General features: G+C 39.8%; 1 protein-coding gene across 1 annotated transcript in view; it reads left to right on the forward strand.

Moving 5' to 3' along the window:
• The first annotated feature begins 3,175 nt into the window (after positions 1-3,175).
• LOC103394251 (hippocalcin-like protein 1) overlaps positions 3,176-18,860 on the forward strand; it is a 39,395-nt gene continuing 23,710 nt past the window's right edge. The window contains exons 1-4 of the mRNA XM_025065341.1: positions 3,176-3,376; positions 4,027-4,142; positions 9,597-9,850; positions 18,549-18,632. The gene's annotated coding sequence lies outside the window, so the exon portion shown is untranslated. The remainder of the gene's footprint in view (positions 3,377-4,026; positions 4,143-9,596; positions 9,851-18,548; positions 18,633-18,860) is intronic.

An 18,860-nucleotide genomic window follows, 5' to 3' on the forward strand; every position in this document is an offset into this window, starting at 1 on the left:
ACCATTAAGGAGGAGGAAACTGACAGAATCCATTTCATGTTTCAGCAGCTACAGGACACATTGATACCTGACAGTGTGACACGTGCACACACTCCAAGACCCTTGCGCGTTGGTGTGTGTCTTGTGTCCAGTCATTGACTCCAGTCATAACATTGTTGCATTAAACCCATAATATTCAAAAGGTGAATCAGAGTAGAAACGAAAACTGTCGCGCGCTGACGATACTCAGTCCTTTCCTCGTAAAAGAAACATCCTTCATGAAGTATCACGATAATCAGTGACCCATGGTACACATATATATATATATTTTCATTATTATTCTGCAGCTACACTCATAACCAAGATGGTCATAGTAGAGTGGTAGATAGTAACGGTACCAGGATGTGGCTGCAGTGCAGATACTGGGCCACGATGATAAATGTCTCTAATATGGGAACTGTTATGAGGAACGCCATCAACCGTGGCTTTAATTGTATCTGTGTCTGGTTTTATTAACATTGAATCCACATCACTGGTTTATCCTTATCTACTGTCTTTACTTTACGGCTTCATTTTAAAAGTCGTAACCACACGATCGTCCTCTCTGTTTTTCTTCTGCACGGGTTCTTTTTATAAATTTGTTTACAAACCGAATAAGAGACACGAGGTCAAATACAGTGGATTTGAATTATCAGCTCTGAGATTTGGGACAACCTTGGGCGACCTTGCTGCTAATGAAACGTGACGCTATGTCAGTTTCACGTTTTTGTACTATTTAGGAACGAAAAGTAACCTTGAATAATCAGGTATCATGCTAATTTAAGATTGTGATTAATCCCGATGAATCCACAGCTGCCTTGTGATTAATCTAGTTGAAAATGTAAATATTTGACAGCCCTTAATACACATACACAGCACTTAATGTACATTTTGAAAGTACGATGACAAGCTTGTTAAGAATGGAGTAGGGTTTCTTTATTAGATAATAAAGAAAATACTATATTTTTTATTATGAATTAAACCTGTAGAGAGAAATGTGTGCATTTTATCGTTAATTAGAGCCTACTATTTGACCTTGCAGAGTCAGTGTGTCATTAGGAACTAATGAACAGACTATACAGATATAAAGGCTTCCAGGGTAACAATTAGGGGAATCAAAACAAAGGAGGTGAAGAGAGGAGAGCGCCACAAAGACTCGCAGTACTGTTGAAGCCATTGTTGGGTGTTTGTCGTGGATAGATGCTATAAATGATGCATTCAGCTGTCAATCCAAACAACAGGCCTCACCTACAGTAACTGCCTTCCACATCCATTCATTCCCATGAACTCTCACACTAACAGTGTACTGCACACACACACCAGGAACCTTTGGGAAGACCCTGCCCTGTCGCTGCCACGCTCCATCTTTCTCTCCCCGAAGGCCCCCGGCAGTGAAATCTCCCACCTGCCAGCGTTACTGATGGCCTGTCACACACAGATGACACACAGATGACAACACGCGCACAACAAATACACATGTACGCCTGCTTGTGTGTGTGTGTGTGTGTGTACGGAAACACCCACGCCAAATCACTTCCTTCCCACTTTATTGAGGTCAGAGTGTGTGTGCTCACTGAGGTGACGCTCAGGTGGTGATTTCTTCCTGCAGCATCCTCAGAAACACGTCCTGTAATAGTCTGACACTGGTCTGTATTTTGTGTTCCTCTCTGAGGAGTGACTCATTTCAGGGATCGGACGGTACCTCAGCGGTTGTTTGACTCCGTATATATTTGTGAAGGTGTCAGGGCAGTCACTGTATATATATATATAATTGAATCTAAATCTAAAATATGACACAGCTGCATTATGGGTACGCCAAATAAAACAATGGTGTTTTCATTCGATTTAAGTTAGTGATCCTTTCTTGGGTTGCAAACATGTTAGAAACACACCATTACTGTAGACTTAGACATATTAATGGTGTGCACAAACCATGGTGCGTGGACCCTGCTGTGGTCACCCACGTGCTTTATTTAATAATTGTGTTCTTGTTTTGTTTTGTTTTTTGCTAGTATTTGCATTTAAACCAGTTGCAGGTGTAAAAAAAAATACACCTTTACATTAGATTTAAATACATTTTAAATCTAATGTAAAATAACATATGCTTCTGTTACATTTGTAGACATTACACAGACAATGTTTAGTTTAAAGATAAAACATGCATTTACACTGGAACCACCATTTTAGCTGAAGTACTGTGAAACTACTGCAGTGTCTACCCCAGAGGTACTTCTCTAAAATCACTATTGCAGTAATCTGTAGAAACATGTTAGAAGTGAAAAAATGATCCATAGTTATTAAGGAACATAAAGGATCATTTGCAGACATCCTACGCCCCTCCCACCCCCCCAAACTTAGCACTTTCCTGCTGTGAACCGAATAGGGATAAACTGCAGCACCTCCCACACTGTTAGCATGTGGAAGGAAGATTCTTTTTCTTCTTATCCACTGTAACTCCTGTCAGTAGAAGTATGTGTATGTGTAGGCCAACAATAGCTACAACAAGCTGCTACTCCTGCCTGTGTGGCCGTGCATGCTGACAGTCACTGTGGAAGCCAAGCATATTGATCAGCAGAGTGGTCAATGAGGGGACGTGCGCCGCACAGGCTTGTAGGCTTTTAGGAGATTGTACATGCAGTAGTCAGACGTGGAGGACGGAGAAAATGACAGTTAAGGTGTGTGCTCAGTGGCCGATATTTGTTGTTTAACTCCTGATGTTAAAATCTGTTCTCTCTTAACGAGATTATAATTTAGAAAAAAACAATAGTAAAATTCGGCAACTAGCAAATAAAATAAAAAACAATATTTCAATGAAATAATTTGAAAAAAAAAATCCATGTCTTATCAGAAACTGTCAACAACAGTATGGAATGATTTTTTATTTCACTGAATGCTTCAGTAAATATTGAGTATTTCATGCTTTCCACGTGTACATGCCAATAAGGAGTTTCCCTAACAGCCAATTAAAATATCAAACTATAATCTTTTAATGCAGTTTTTGGCAGGCTAGTTTGGCAACAAGTTTCTGTCTTGTACCAGAGCCAATAGAAGCATTTTCTGCTAAAAGTAGTCAATCAGAAGCTAAAGTAAAGAAAAAAAACCCACAAAGTTCTTTTAGGGTTTCATTTATTGTGAGGAGGGATGAACTGGCAGAAAAGGAAAGTGACAGGTTTTGTCACTGAGCTGTGGGAGGAGTTAACGAGGCGCAGGTGGGAGTGGTTCAGTAATCACCGTGGAGGGAACTGTGGATGAAGAACTGTGGATGAAGAACTGTGGCTCTGAAGTACAGGACGTGGAGCACAGGGCGGAAAGACAATATCTGACACAAGAAAAAAAAAACCAGGAACCTATAATGATGGTAAGAATTAACACAATGTTGGTGCAATTTAACCACAGCTGTGACTGTGAGACTCTGAAATCTTCTTGTAACTGAATCATCATGACACATTAGCAGAGAGCTGTAATCTGGAGGGATTTTTCCTTGACAGGCGTAATAAAGATTTACTCAACAGCTATCACCGAAAAAATAAAGTGAGTCCGTGAATGTTAAAAAGCTGCTGCCAAACCCACCGCTGATCATATGCCTTCATCACTGTCATTCCTAAGGCCCCGTTTAGATCCAGGACCCAGAATACAGTAGCCAAGTAATCACCCTCATCCTGCGTGAATGATGAACTGCTGCCAGGCTCTCGAGGCTCTATGGGGGTCCGAGGAGCCTCCGCTAAGCACCGCAGTGGTTTGAATGAGTAAATCCTAGCAGCCACACACACACTTACACATGTGAAGAGCAGCACTTCAGTAACATTCAACTGAATGAGGTGTAGATTAAACAAAGAAAAGGGAAACCTCTGGTGTGCAGGTAATCACATTGTTATCACTAATCCCACTCAACAGAGGACAGCAACATGCAAACTCTATACAGAGACACCGGGAATTGAACCAGCAACTCAGCGATCTCATTGCAGTAGAGACAGGTTTTCACCTTTATTTTTTCTACTTGTACTCCAGGACAGTGGGCAGAAACACCAAGGAACAAGACTGGAGCGGTGGTCTTTAACCCGGACCCTGAGCACTGATTGGCCATGTGGATGCTTAGCAACCAATTGGAGGGCATGAGAACTACTGTGAGTACTGTAGCTCCTCTTAGCTGAAATAATAATAATAAAACAATTGGATTCTTTATACTTAAGAATAATAATTATGAATTAATATATTTTTGTTAATAATTAATTACTTGACCTTTTGACATCTCACTTTAGTGGTTAATATATTTATATTTTTTTCTACCCTAAATAAATGTATACCAAAGAAATCAGTAAAGAAAAGGGGCAGAAATGCACACAATTCTCACTTCAGACAACTTAAGATGTCATTCCGTCTAACTTCACGTCACCATAGTAACAGACTCCTCCTCCCTTTCCTTATCCCCGATCTATTTTAATTAAAGTGTGTGAGATGCCAAAGACCAGCCAGCCAGCCTGGTTGTTTCCTGGCTGACTGTCGTGTCATGTTTGCTCTGACTCACACTCAGACATTTCCCTTCATCACTCCTATATGTCCGGCAGCTCTCTCTCTCTCCAACTCCAGCTCTCTCTCTCTTCACTTTCTGTCAGCCTTCTTCTGTTCTGACTCATATATTTTTAACTCTCTCCTTTTCACTATATCAGCGATGTGCTGTCCCTAAGTGTGAGACATTGAACAGAGCATTACAAAAAAGAATATTAATCCTACTAAACTAAATATGCCGTACATCTGATTTCTGACCGCGGGTTGTGTTACTGTGGCTCAAGGCTGAAAGCTCTGATCAAAATCGCTTTATCGATGATCACGGTCAGAGTGAATACAGAGAGTTATGCATTCCAAGGAAAGAGGGAGTAGAAAGTTACTTAGATAAGTGAAGAGAGCTCGTTTCTTCGGGAGCAGCAGGTCATTATCTGTCTGGAGAAGCTAGACGTCAGCTAACAGCGTTACAGAGTCACAGGGCTAAGAAACATGACAGATATTTTTAATTATCCCTCTCCTAGTTCACTCCAGTGAGTAAAAAAATAGAGGAAATGACACTCTGCAGATCTGCTCGGTTTCAGGGAGTGGAATAATTAGAGCTCATTATTATTTTTTATTTATTTCACCATGTACTGTAGTTGTTGTGTTGAAATATTACAGCCTGTTAGTATCAATACTGGGGGTCCTCGAGCTTCATCAGTGTTCCATTCCTACGGTACGACGTAATTCGCCTTAAGTTGGACCTCACATACTGTACATCAGTACCTTTGTCACTCACCTGTGGTAACACAGTGCTGATGTCATGATCTAGGACATAAAAACATCCGAAAAGTCCGACTTCAGACTGCTCATCAGTTACATCACATTCAAATTCAAAGAAACATTTGACCTCTTCTGACTCAAAAATAGTCCCACAGTCCTCTGGGTTCACAGAACTGCAGAATGTGATGTCCCGATTTCTAGTGCATAAATGTGTACGATAATTACTGCGGTGCAAAAGGCTAATTGGGCCAAAGCATATTAATTCATTAAAATGTCTCCCCCGCTGGAATCATTTTAAAAACTGGGCCTGATCTGCCGGACGGGTTAGGTGTCCTTGCAGATTTCCGTGGGAGACGCAGCCGATGGTGATATCCAGAGATTTTGCTCAAGTCGGAGCAGAGAGAGATTTTCAAAGCCAAGCTCGGATTTTCAAGCCGCTCGAATCCATGCACATTTCCATCAGCTACCTGGAGAAATAAAATGCAAATTCTAATCACGATATCCTTGACTTTCTCAGTGTCCTCCTGCAACTGTACACAATAAAATGCATTTATTATGTGCATATGTGTCAGAGGTGCACAATTTACAGCAAGGGCTTCAAGCACCTGTTGCTGCAGGGAAAAAAAAAAAGAACCAAATGAGCACAAAGCAGAACTCTTTATTTGTTAGTTTTGTTAATTAATATCCTCAACTATTATATTTTTGCATATGCTTGTGTAAAGTTCTGCCTACCAGAGGCCACAATGTGTAACTGCATCAATAAGATGCTGCAGAAATACTGTCCTCATCAAAATGTCATCCATAGAAAGCATCAGGGCAGAGCCCAAGTGCAGAACGTTGTTCTTTTTTTTTTTGCTTCATGGGTAACTGTCTTATTTATTGTGAATAATACATAATTGAAACTGTAGGCGGTGGGAAGAGGAGATGGGAAAAAATCTAATTATGGCTAATCAATGGTCTAATAGGGCATTTAGAAAAAGGCAAAAAGACACAGAAGAAAGAGAAATGAAAGGAGGGGATGGAGAATAAAATGGTTAAGAGCGGGAGATAGATGGCTCAGCCGTGTCCCAGTTTATGAGAAGAAATGCCTGAGTGTGGCGTGAAACTGTGGGAGAATAGACTAATGGTGATGAGGGGAAAGAAATGGACCAAGTTGAAGGGGGGGGGGGGGGGGGGGGGGTGTAGAACCAATATTTGAAACATGCCTTACGCTATTATTACAGTGTCTATAACAAGAGTGAGAACAAAAAAAATTATTTGCACCCAGAGCTCATTTTCATCCATCTCATCTTGTGGGTTTTCTTTGGAGAGATATGTTCCATATTTCAACAGAATAACGTCATGGCTTTCATGAGGATTTTGCAAAGTTTTGAGTATTAATTTTCAAAAAATAATCTCCAGTATGCAGGTTGCCAGTACACCTTTACTAGTAAAAAAATATATAATTAATTAAAAAACCATCATCACCCTGTTATCCTCCTTACATTCTTAACTTCTTTTCTCTGATGGGGGATTTGCCGTGGGAATAACAGTTCACTTTGGAACTTTTGCAAAGTAATTTCGACTAAAATATATCTAAATATATCCAAGAAAATAATATTAGTAATAAAAATGGTATTAGTGCTAGTCCAGGGTTAAAGAAGGTGAAGGGGAAACCTGTAACTGAAGTCTGGGTTTTAAACAGACATGTGGAAACAGATAAGAAAAAAAAAAAGACACACAAGATATCATCTGTGATCAGATTAGACGCAGGTCAAAAAGGCACTCTCTCCTCTCTCAGATCTCCCCTTTATTCAGTGTTAAGTCGGCAGGAGAGTCGGCAATTAAATCACTCTCGGCTCTGCCCACGTTGCCAACATTTACAGATTCTGAACCAAATCCCCGACGGCAGCCATCGCAAAACTTTTGCAGTAACTCACTCTTCAAACGTCGACGAGACATATCTCAAACTTAGCAGGATGCTGTTGTAATTAATTGATGTTGCAGTGAGTGCAGGGCAGAATTTTTTTTTTTTCTTTTTCTTCAGAGTCACCGGGGAACGTACTGAGGCAAAGTGTGCATTACTGCGCATCAATAATTGATGTGTCACATTTACCACAGTGAGCTCTGGCTGGAGCGGCTGTGTAAAGGGATACGACACACACTCCAGACTGAAATAGAGGCATTTGGCAGCACTGCCTCTGTCTCTGTCCCTGTCCCTGTCCCTGCCTCTGTATCTGTCTCCAACTGTCTCTGTCTCTGTCCCTGTCCCTGTCCCTGCCTCTTTATCTGTCTCTAACTGTCTCTGTCGCGGTCAAGGACCCCAGACTGATTAGGGGCTAAAAAAATATAATATTATATCAGCAGATTATATTCACTGATTATTCACTCTGATCATAATAATAACTGGAGTGTTTTGAATCACATATGGTATGTAGGTATATATTTTCTTAATATATGTTCTTAATAAAGGCCCATTGTCATATCCTTTCATGGAGCCCAGAAGTCCTGGCAGCACTCCTGGTTATATGATCCTTAAAACCAACAGACAATACTTTGGTTTGACAACTGACGCTCGCTACAGAAGAAAAATGTGTGTCTTAAAGATAATAATAAAGGTAGAAACACACAGAGAGAGAGAGAGACATGCAGAGTCGTCTTTAGCTTTAAGTGCGATGTGTGATGGATTCTCCACAACAGTACTAATGAGTCACTGAGTCACTGTGAGATTCAGCTGCACAGGGAACCGGTCCCTGACTCCACTCTCAGCTTAAGGAGGATTAATGCACAGACCTGAGACAACAGTTTGGTGACGGGGCCTTAGTTGAAAACGCTCTGTTGCATTAAAGGGCACATTCATCAAATCTGTGAAGTTACTCTACTTTATTGATGGTAGTTCAGATCTAAAAAAGTCTGATAGATCTTTGTTTCTGTCGTGTTCTTGTGCAGCCAGGAGATTTTTTTTCCTCTGGCTAAATGGACGTCTGTCTGATGCTTTGGTTCGTCAGTTTTATGGTTCAAAGCACCGTGAAATTTGGGCAATTGGTATAAATTATACAAGGTTGAAAGAAAAATACTGAAAACTGGAGAAAAATGTCCGCAAGAAATGTAAATATTGAGTTTTTTATGTATCATTTACTGTTAAAAAAACTTAAGTGTTTAATTCACTCTTTGACAAACACTAACTGTGACAGATATATAAGTCAGTTTTTCAATGTTGAGTTTAATTTAAAAACTGATTTTTTTTTTTTGCATGAGGAAAAAAAATTTAAAAAAAAAAGAAAAAATGAATACCCGAGTTAAAAACCACAAAGTCATAAAATTTGTCATCACCTGTTTGTATTGTCATTTCTCACTGCTGTAGATCCGGCCTGAATGTCATGCAGCCCTATAATAAATAGCTACTTTTGTAGCATGCTAATGAGGTGCTTTTTCAGCAGCAGCCTTTTAACTTGTGGCATAACATCAAATCAGAAAAGCCTGAGCGGAATATTTGTATGTGTGTGTGTGTCTGTGTGTGCACCACATTTCGCACACACACAACACACCGTACAACATGTTCCAGGGCCAACAAACCAATTTAATTTGAAATCCAAATAAATAAATAGAAATATATCAGTCGAAAAAAAATTGGTTCAAGGTTTTCTAATTTCTCGACTTTATGCATCATTGCTCTTCAGTCTCACCACTAAGACTGCACCACTACCAACACTAGCATCAGTATAGGCCTGACTGTACACAATACACTTTAACCAATGGTGGGAACTGACAAAATGATTGATAACCCAATGAAATAGAGTAAATCGCTGGTCATGCCCAGAAAATAAATCTCCTTTCATGACAAATATGTCCAACGCCTGTAACGTCACCTCAGCAGAAATCGCCGGTCATTGGATTGACAGCTTAAGGCAGTCTTAAATACACCTTTACTGAGTCCAAATAGCTTATTTAATACACATTTCCTTCTAGATATGGTGTTGTGATAAAAAAAAAAAGGAAATCGACAGACAGTATCCAAAGTGACCTCTGAGGATAAGTGACAGAGAAATCAAGAGAGACGCTAGCCTTGTTGGAAACTATAGAAAAAAAACCTGTATGTCTGCAGGAATATTAACTAATATATTAAATATATGTATTTGAATATTAAACATTGTACAGAACAACTTAAACAGCAATTATGACTTTAGACAGTGATGAAACAACATACAGGAGAGGCTCATCTTCTACAACATTAGCAGGAATATCCCTTTTTATGCATTGAACATTGTCGATTTTTTGACTTTGTCTTTAATCACTTCAACATAATTTCCTCTTTCCAAATGAATCTGTTTCAGATTGCCACACACGGTGCACTGCACCACAACAGGGCAAAAGAGGTGCAGTAACCACGGCTGGACTGGAGGAAAGAGTCATGTCGACAATTCTGATGGAGGAAATCACATGCTTATCGCAGCGCCTCGGAGTCAAGTTGATTGTGTCCACCTGCTCATCAGACAGAACAGATGCTCAATCCTCATCCCTGTGGGATTTTACAGCAGTAACCTGCAGACCATACAGGACCAGACCACCAGGCGTTGACACGGAAAAGGTAAAAAAATATATATATTTTTGCAATGCTCTCAATACCAGCAGCTTATTTTACCCAGTGCTTTTATTTGGCCTGTATGTCTAAAAACAGACAATGACTGAGAATGAAATACATGATCTTATCAGTATAATATTATAAGTATTCACTGGAAATGACTTCAGTCTGACTTCAATGATGACAAATAAATAAGGTTATAATTAGTACTTTGACTAACTAGAGTACTAATCCCTAATTAAAGAACCTGAGGTAAATCTGGCACAAACAGCAGCTCTGTTGCAAGTATTTAACTGCTGTAAAAAACAAAACAACCTAATGGAGCATGAACCCTATTAAGGAAAAGTGACGATAACATTGCAAGAGGTTCACATTTAAACATAAGTAAACATTTACACAGTGTACGACTGACGAAACTCTTGAGTCCATTTTGCACCGATGATGAGTTTTCTCCAATGTCTATCATTGAATGAGGTCAAAGATGAGTGTCTGATTTTTAACTAGGACCAGGTCGTAGCTTAGGAACGGCTGAAATCATTAGTGAGACGTATTCATTTAGAGCCGTGATTAAACAGCCACGTCAGAGCAGATAATGACCACACGTCTTCTCCGTGGTCACAGCGGGGGCTCAAAACACGGGATTATTAATACCTGACAGCATGTACGCACCATTGTTAACGGCCATTCATAATAACGGGTGTTATGTGTAATACGTAGACCATTGCGTGACTTGTTGTTGCTGAGGCCAATCGACAGCGTGAATCACAATTTTTTAGCTCTGTAGGATATATCGTAATTGTTCTCTCAGGTAGAAGCGTAGCTACTTCTATCTCACATCCACAACAGTAATGTGAAAGAACACGCTCCATACGTACGGTGCTATCATTTCAAAACTGTTTACACATTGATTCTTTTCTCTCAAGGCCGTTCAAGTGGCTCTGCAGACGCAGGACTAACGGTTTTCAATATAATGATCACCTGCAGGGATTCATCTATTCATTACTGGCCAGTAAATTATGTGGAATTACCTGGAGGCCGTTTGCCTCAATTACACAATAAATATATTTTGTACAGTGAAACAGCACTATGCAAAAAAGGGGAAGTGTACTTAATTTAAAAGACTTTTGGCGGAATTTTGTAAAGAAGAACTAGAGAAACGAAAACAACTTTTTTTTCCATTAGGGATTTTTGTGCAGTGACCTTCAGCTGGCCGTGTTCTTTATACCCTAAGGAAGGAAGCCATACAGCTTCCTATCTTATCTCCTTGAGCACACAGGACTATTCCTTTGTAAAGAAGACAATAGCTACCCACAATTCCTTGAAGCAGGAGCATTATTGTGAGAAAGAAAAAAGACATGAAAAAAATACTTATATATATATATCCTTTCATTTTATATAAACATATATATTTCTATAAAATAAACATATTATGTAAATATATATATATATATGTGTATATATATATATATACTAGGGATGTACAGTTATATCTATGGACCAATATTATCGGCCCAAAATTAGCATTTTAAGTCATATCTGTAAGAATCGTTAGCGTTTTTTCCTCTGATAATGAAAACCCAATAATGCAATGCCTGGGTTTCCCCAAATGAAGTGTTCCCTAAAAATGCTAAAATTGCTAACCGTAACGATAGTTTCGTAGAAAGCTAGTGACGTTGACAGGTCAGTACAAAACAACACTTGTCTGGAACCTCCGACGATGTATCTTTCAACTAAAAAAGTAAAAGCTGTGAGACACCGTGAGGTGTTAGATTAAATTATTGATGACGAAAAAGTAAATAAAGGAAAAAGTTCCGTTGCTTTGTATGAGATATGATTTCAGCAATTCTTATTTGAAAAAAAAAAAAAACAAACCTGTGACCTGTTTTTTAAACTCCACTCCCAGCTCCAGATGAGTCATTGCTACTGCATTCAGCTTATCAATATTACAAAACACCCCAGGATCACACCAGCAGACCCAGGCCACATTACTAATTCAGTTTTTATTCTACTGTTTTCTCTCCCTACATCGCCTCATGTCACGGTCAGTCAGTCGAAAAAAAACAAAAAAAAAACGAGCAATCCTAATGTGAAATATTCAAATCCACATACAAGCTTGATTAGCAGAAGTAATTTCATCCTTGACCTGTGTGGTTAATAATCACGCCCACTGGTGTGGTGGGATTTATTAGTCTAATGTCCGTAAAGGTCAGTCTTAGCCTCACCTCACTGGTCTCCTTCACCATGTCATTCCGTCAATAGACATTGATCTTCTTTAAACGGCCAGATCAATCACCAGGCAGAGGGTTTGTGCTTGAAGGCAACTTTGCAGCATACTTTGACAAGGCTACGTCAGGTAGTTAGTGCTTCCCCAGACCTGAAGAGACAAAGAAGCAGATTGTAACCTTGTGGGAAAAACATCCTCACGAATTCTACAAAGAACAAATTAACGAATGGAAACTCCACTCACGACCCGTTTGATCTACAGTACAGGATATGTAGAGACAGAGTTTTCCATTTTTCTTAACTAAAGAATATTGTGGTGATTAGGGTTAATTAAGGTCGAAAGACTATTGTTCACTATGTTTGTCACTGATTTAGACTTGTGGCTTAAAGACCCCATGAGAATCTATCTATCATCTATCTATCTACTGCATATATGTATATAGTGCATATACTGTATATATGTATATATGCATATATGCATATATACAGTATATCATTGTAATTCACACAGCTATCTTCCTCTGCATCTTTAAAGATGTAGAAACCACGTTGCATAGTTTATACTTTACCAAACATACTGTATATATTTTACCTGTGGTGTCATGCGTTTCCAAGTGTTCCCTGCCGCCATTATTAAAAACAAAAGCAGACTTAGCCAAAGTGTTGTCATCCAAACAACAGTGAGAAAGAGAGCTTTCAGAGTCAAACTGTCAAACACATTCAAAGCGAAGCCTCATTATCTCAGGACACTTTCATCATAATGGGAACAACGTGTGACATGCACTGCGGAAGAGACGGACACCGTTGCAGTCTTATTTGTAGCATCAGACACAGACACTCGCCTTCATCTGAACGAAGCCGCTCTCCATCTTTTCCGCCAAAGACACTTCTTTCCATCTTCATTAGCAGAGAGCAGAAAAACACTGAAGGATGTTAACCTTGCTCTAAAAGACTTGCAGGTGTGCACTGTTGATGGGATGGAACATACTCTCGTCTTACTAAAGCTTCTGCGATGTACGATAAACAATATTTTTTATTCAGTGCTAGAGAGACTGACCTGCAAAACAGCACAAGCTTTTGGATTTCTCACAGTCCAAAAAGTAAACCAGTCTAATTGGAGTTGTGCTTTCACAGTAAAAGTGGAATGACATAAATCCAGTTTTATATTTACATAAGCAAATCGTACTTAACATATTTAACCGTTGGTCCATGTAAGAGGGACATTTTTATTGCACAGATTTTTTTGAGTTGATATCACCAGAAATAGAATAATGCCGTATGTTCTGCTTCTGTGCATTTTTGTTTTCTGAAAACGTCAATTTAATAGTAATTTGGTATTGTTAAGCTTTTATTTTAATATCTAATCCAATCTGATCTAATTTAATTGAATGGAAGTTTACTGATACTGTTTGTGAATCACATTTATAAATGGAGACATTTGTAAAGTATATTATTATTATATGTTAAGAGCTAATCAAGATGAACTCTGTGTTATGACTTAGGTTAGTTAACTTTAACTACATCACGTACCATTCCTCGTAGATTACCTAACTCAAACACTAGTTCTTGGAACTACCGTCTGGCCTTGCCCTCTGTCCACCTCCATCAATAACTGTTTTTTCCTCGGAGACAATACGTTCTTTACGAAGTGTGATACTGAAGACTGCACGCTGAGAGTGGAAATATAGATTTTATGTTGTGAGGCAGGGTTGGTGTATTATACGTTCTTATTTCAGGTATAGATTGGGCATTAATGTTAAAGGACGCTCGTTCATCATCCGTGCTTTAGTCGCAGCTCGCGACCTATTCAACGACTCCTCCAGCCTTGATCTTACAGGTGGAGCTTCCTCCACTAACGGCCCAAGGAGATTAAGTGGACACATTACAGTGTGCACTGGGGGCATTAGTGAGAGTTGCCAGGTGCATTAAAACTAGCTGTCTCAGTCATGATGTGTTTAAGTGTAAGAAAGTGAGGCCGTACAAGAGCGTTTTCAATTACGACTCTCTCGGCTGGACTTTAGATATTCACGGCTGCTGGTAATTGATTGTAGCGTTTCAACTGGGACTTGTTTCTTTTTCACTACAACAGCGTTGTGTTTCACTCAGCCACGACTCGCTGCACTAAGAACATGCATAATAGCATAATGATTTATTTTGTTTACATGCTGCTGTATATAATGGCCTTTGTAAAATTCAACTCCAGGACAATGTTAACCGAAAGTTTGTTTTACTGTTGTACTGTTGGATTAATAATGGAGTGGATTTGAACTACTCCTGCTCTTCATTATCAACAATAGGTTGGCCAGACCAGTTAATTCATAATATATTTACCTGTAAATAACCAAAAAGTCTATATTTTCCCTTTTGATGTCATGCAAAAAGTACATTCGATAATTATAGTAAACATAAAGTGTATCTTTATTATTATTATTATTATTATTATTACAATTCAACAAGCAAGCCAGTTTTGGCCCACGAGCCGTGTTTTTGACACACCTGACTTGATCCGATCACCCCCGAGTGACAAAAACCCATCAGGGAAAAATCATTTAGTGATGAGTTGTTTTAGATGGTGTTGTCTTCGCTCTTTGTTGTTGCACTTGGCTGTGATGAAGCGTAGCAGATCCAAGCTCGTAACCACTGTATATTGTTTCTGCAGTAGCACCAGTCTTATTTCTCCCACCGGCTCTGGCCTCTACCCACTTGTTTATGTTTGAAACATTGCCACGTTAAGTCTCTGGGGTCGTCATTATCTTAGATCTCTCTCCTAATGAACCTTGTGCACTGGTTGTAATATTTTCTCCAATTTTGTCATTTTATAATTATAATAAGACATTAGACAGGGAGGTAGGAGAGAGGAGAGAGGGGCTTAGGAGAGAACTTAGAGGAGGCACTGCAAGGCAAGTGGCAATTAGGCAGAGACACCCGGGGACAAAGTAAACAGACAATAAACTACAGTGATAGAGGAATTTCTTTAGGTGCAGGCAAACAGTACGCAAATGTACACACTATGAATCCACATTAGGACAAAGGTATTTTGTGAAATATAAGACAGAAAAAAAAAACAATTTAAACAGTCCATTAACTCCTGTATTTCCTCCTGTATCTTTGTCTAAAGACATTACATTTAACTGCAGTGTTACACAGATACTACGACTGACACTCTGTTCTCTCACAGCAACACATTTTGTATTCAGTTTGCAGTACTGTCAGCTGTCACTGGCTTAAAAGTAATCACTTTGAAAGTGTGAAAACATTTAAGAGCTGTCACTGGATTTAAATCATTTTAATTGTAATAGATTATTTTGCTACGATGGGGTTCAACAGTTTCAAAGTTTCCTTTTGTTTGTTGAGGTCCAAATTTGAAGGTAATTGTTGTTGTCAAGTTTTGATTTTGTGGGGTTTTTTTCTATCTGAAGTCAGGTAAAAAAAACTGATGAAACGGCGACGCTGTTGTTGATAATTTCTGGTCACTCAGACCTGATCTGTGATTCACTGGTGTTGGGGTTGGTCTTTGCTAAAGAGTGGTGTGTTTCTATTTTAACAGAGGTTAAATAGATCTAACCACACTAACACTCTTTTGGAGAGCAGAACTCCGTGAGTGTCAAGGAAAGTCTTTATCGAGCGCTGAAAAGAAGGTCATTTTTCTGGGCCGCTGTTCCCACTGTTACACCGCCGCCTGAGGATGCAACGCAGTAAAACCTCCGTGGTTATGCAAGACCAGAAAAAACTGCAGCAACAGCAGTGAACACTAGCCCGGTGAGGAGTAATGACAGTAGTATATCAAAATGGGAGAGAGGGGTAATGAGGAGCGGGGGTAGGGGAGGTGCAATTACAAACAACTGATGAAATAAGCAAAAGCTAAGTCAGGTATTTAACCCTGTGTGAAACACTGAGAAACAGAGAGGTGGAGAAAGTATTAATGTGTGGGCAGAGAAAGTCTTATCCATCTGAGGAACATGATCTCATACAAACACAACACAAAACATTACATTGCCTTACTGTATCTCTTTGTATTTTACTGTATCATCACTCATATCCCCTTAAGGTATTGCTCTCCACAAGTTCATAGGTGTTAGCTGTAATGTGTGTTTATTAATTACAGCCCCATAAGCCCTATAAGCTATCTCTGCTCCATAGGGATTGGTTAACAAGTTTTAACGCAGAGGTCAAATATATATATATATTTAATTTCCAAATCCGATATAAACCAATACTGATTTGCGGCCGTTTGTGTTAAAGGGAGAGTTCACATTTCATTGTGCGCGGTGGTGTGCTGTGTCACAATGACAACACTGTGCACAATACAAATAATAGTTTCTCTTTCACTTTCACTTCAAAACTATTTTTAGGTCACGTCATCTGGCAAAACCCAAGCATTGCGCTGTAAGGTTTTCATTATCGGAGAAAAAAGCCATAATGATTCTTACCAATGTTACATAATTAGGCTTCGATTAATATCGAACATCCCTAGTATATATTTAACATTTGTCATCGGTTTTATATTTTATATTGCAAATCTGCAAAGGCTTGAACCACCCTCAGATATAAGGAGAAAAACCCACAATGGCAGAGCATGACAACTCCTATTTTCTGTGAGAAACCAGGAATACCTGCTAGCAATCAGTGTAGTCTAGCACACTTATACTTCCTAAAGAACCATCATTTCTATGTGAGGTCAGCCGAGGACTTTTTTTTTTTACTTCAACATGTTCCCTGCTTCTTTTAGGTATGTGTCATTTCTTATTTTCCCAGAGAGCCTGTAATGTAGACCAGGTGTCCTTACACTGAGCAGACAAACATAGTCTGGAGAGACCACAGATGTGAGTCATCCACCTACCTCTGCAGTTAATAGAATATAACTTTCTCACAGTTCCCTAAAGTTCCGTGAGGTGTGACAAAGTGCAGCTGATGTCTGCCTCTGATGGCAAACCTAGGGGAGTGCAGCAGACAGACGGAGCGCTTGCTATAATCAGTCTGTTCAGTCACAGCTGATAACCACAACCAGTCCGATGAAGTGTGTTACTTCAGTGGCCTACATCGAATAAATATATTTAAAAAAAAAAAAAAAAAAAATACTGCAGCGATGTGCGTTCAAAGTTATTTAATAATGTTCTACATATTCTAAATGCATTTTAAATTTCTCAACATTTATACCGGGGGTGTCAAACATACGTACGTTGATGTAACTGTACTGGTAGCAAATGATGGGAAGATCATCTGCTCTGGCGACCCCCTAGAGGTAGCAAACCAAACTGTCAGGTATTTTCCTAGAGGGAAATTTTAATAGCTACCTGGAGTTGAACTCATTATCCAAGAGGTAGGGTGACACAGACACAGGCGACATTTTGTAATGAGTCAAGGGTCCGTTTGTTAGTCAAGCCACCAGCCAGAATACTGTCATGTTACAAAAAGTAACCTTTTTACTCCAAACAACAACAAGATTCAAATGAGATGTCATGTATTCAGTTTGTAAACTGCGGGCTGCAATTTGAGGGCCATTCACATGGAGTATCCAAATGCAATTTGAATAATTATAATCCTGCTTGTTTTGGACACAAGTATCTGGACAAAACACACCGACACATGACATGACATGAACTCCAAACTCCAAAAGTTTTATATTTTTAAGATCTCAATCACCTCCAGGGCTTTTCTTGAAAAGGCAAACACTTTTTCATTGGCTTTAGCAGCAGCTGTGCTTACCGTGAGTTGCATTACTGCCACCTAGTGGTTCTTTTTTCCACTGGTGAACATCTTAAGTCCAAAAAAACAAAACAGAGAGCAGGTGGAATCCCAGCTGATCAAATATGTGACACTAAAATAAATGAAGAAAATGTTTTAATCTGAGGTTTTAATGAGGATTTTTATTATTTAGGTGGTTTTTGTTTGTTTGTTTGTTTGTTTTTTTCATTAAATGTAATGATTTTGGTTGGTATCCTTAAAAAAAGAGAAAGATAGTGTAGAATGAAAAAGGGAGAGGGAATGAAGGTGGGACAACGAGGGGTGTACACTCGGCTGCGGGGACAAAAGGGAGGAGGGCCGTGTGCAGCGTGGTTGCCAATGGGCGCGGCGCTTTCTAATTAAACCCCTACTACGTAAGCCCAGCGACACCGTCCCCATTTAAATCCACACCAGCAGCGCACACTCCTGCAGCTGTCCTGCGCCGTTATCCTGTCCAAGTCCGGGGAGGAAAAGCCGCTCCAGTCGCAGCTAGAAGCAGCGTCTCTCTGCACCACCACCACTGCTGCACTGTACCGTGGTTGGCTGGACTCGGCTGCTGCAGCCTGGGGCCACATTTCCAGTCACACAGCCGCTGTGAGCGTGCGTGAGTAGATGTTTGAGGTCAGTGCCGAGCGGATAGGAGCTTGAAACAGTGCAGAGATCTAGGACAGAAAAAGACTGTTCCCTAGGAGCGCCGGAGTCGCACCAACATCCCTACTATTCTCATCGGCTGTTCTGCTTCTGTTCTGCTCACCAGCACCGCTGATCCGGAGCAGGGATATCCCGTCTGCCATCCATCCGCACTTCCACCGCTGCACCAACGCTGACTGCGCTGCCCCGGGTAAGGACGCTGTTTCACCATCTCAGATCCTTAGCCTTCCTGAACTATTGATGTGACTAGTAGTAATGGTATGTCACTGGTAATGAATCTGGTTCTTGTGAAAACGAACCTGTTTGGCTTTGTTTACCGGTGGAAAGTGTGCGGTTCGAGTCCCGTTACACTTGCACTTGCATAGAGTTTATATTTGAAAAAAACAAAAAAACAAAAAACAAAACGACGCAGTCAAAT

The sequence above is a fragment of the Cynoglossus semilaevis genome, chromosome 18 (genome assembly GCF_000523025.1).
Source record: "Cynoglossus semilaevis isolate Cse_v1.0 chromosome 18, Cse_v1.0, whole genome shotgun sequence".
Taxonomy (NCBI): Eukaryota; Metazoa; Chordata; class Actinopteri; order Pleuronectiformes; family Cynoglossidae; genus Cynoglossus; species Cynoglossus semilaevis.